Source organism: Dendropsophus ebraccatus, chromosome 1 (assembly GCF_027789765.1).
Source record: "Dendropsophus ebraccatus isolate aDenEbr1 chromosome 1, aDenEbr1.pat, whole genome shotgun sequence".
In the NCBI taxonomy this organism is placed as follows: domain Eukaryota; kingdom Metazoa; phylum Chordata; class Amphibia; order Anura; family Hylidae; genus Dendropsophus; species Dendropsophus ebraccatus.
The window spans coordinates 66,017,705-66,018,998 of NC_091454.1; the positions used below are offsets into that span (position 1 = coordinate 66,017,705).

Consider the following 1,294-nt stretch of genomic DNA (forward strand, 5'->3'; position numbering starts at 1 on the left):
AATTATATGGCTATTTTCACAGTTTGTCTTTCCTTCTATATTTAGAAGTAGATTGTTTTTGACATTTGTTGTTATAATGGAGTCTAACAATATTGCTGTGCAGCGCATCCTACCATTTTATTATTAGCATCATTTTTTGCTGCTACAAATGTACTTGGTAGTGTTTAGATAGAATATATTGTAGCTGTATAAAAATGTGTCTGCCCCCCTTATAGTAATAAGGCCCCCTTTGTGACAAGCCCCCTTAGAAATAATGTCTCCTGTTGTGACCCCCCCATAGTAGTAATGCCCCCTGCCGTATACAGCCCCCCACATTAATAAAGCCCCCTGTTTTGCCCCCCCCCCAGTAATATTGCCCCCTGTATACACCCCTCATCTCCCCCTCCCTCGGGGTGCTTCAACATAAAATTTTTTAAAAAATAACATACTCCAGCAGGCACGATGCCCACAGCCTATGACAATGAACAGAGCAGCAGGATTCTGAAAGGTCTTGTGCCTCTATTCTGTTACTGTTGTTCAGCCAGCTTACCCTGCATATGCCCGAAACGGCTACACATGCGGTTTGTCCGCCACTGATTTTAGATTATATTTCTTAAAAGGAAAATAAATATATCTGTAGACTAGCCAAACTACACTTATAGGACATCAGACATCGTAACTCTGATCCTGACTGTTTAACTCCTTAGGTAACTCCTTAAAATGAGTCACCAGTGCAACCAGGCAGTAGGGAAAGCTAATTGTATGCTGGGCTGTATAGCTAGTAGTATAACCAGTTGGTACATCGCTTCTCGGCCTTTTGGCTAAGATCAAGTGTAGTATCAGTTCTTATCAGTTTAATATCGGATACGTCCCCTATCTGGAGACCATATATTTAATGGATTTTTAGAACAGGGAGATGGAAAAAGAGCTTGCTCTGTCCTCTGCAGGCATCCAGTGCTTCCAGGTTCAGTGCATTAAAAAAAAAAACAGTCGGTAGAGGGAGACTGTGATTCCAATGTCTAGTGGCACGACACCTGTAATACTGTGCTCTTTAGCAGTAGACCATCCTGATGCGTTGGCTCAAGGTGATTAAAGCAGAGTAGCATCATTGTGGTGGTGGGCCCCTCTTTTTTTCTTGTCATTGCCTAAGCCACATAATAAGTCCCTAGCCATTTCTTCATTATAGGGGTTTATGACACTTGTAGTACTTACTCTCTTTTTTTCCCTGAAATCTCCAGTCTGCAGGTGCAGCCAAATTTACGTGTTGCATCTATAGCCGTGTAGGTAACTAAGCCAGGCCTGAAGTCCAATGGGC

General features: G+C 42.4%; 1 pseudogene; it reads left to right on the plus strand.

The window, feature by feature from the left end:
* The first annotated feature begins 780 nt into the window (after nt 1-780).
* On the plus strand, nt 781-959 carry LOC138781870 (U2 spliceosomal RNA; annotated as a pseudogene).
* The last annotated feature ends 335 nt before the right edge of the window (nt 960-1,294 follow it).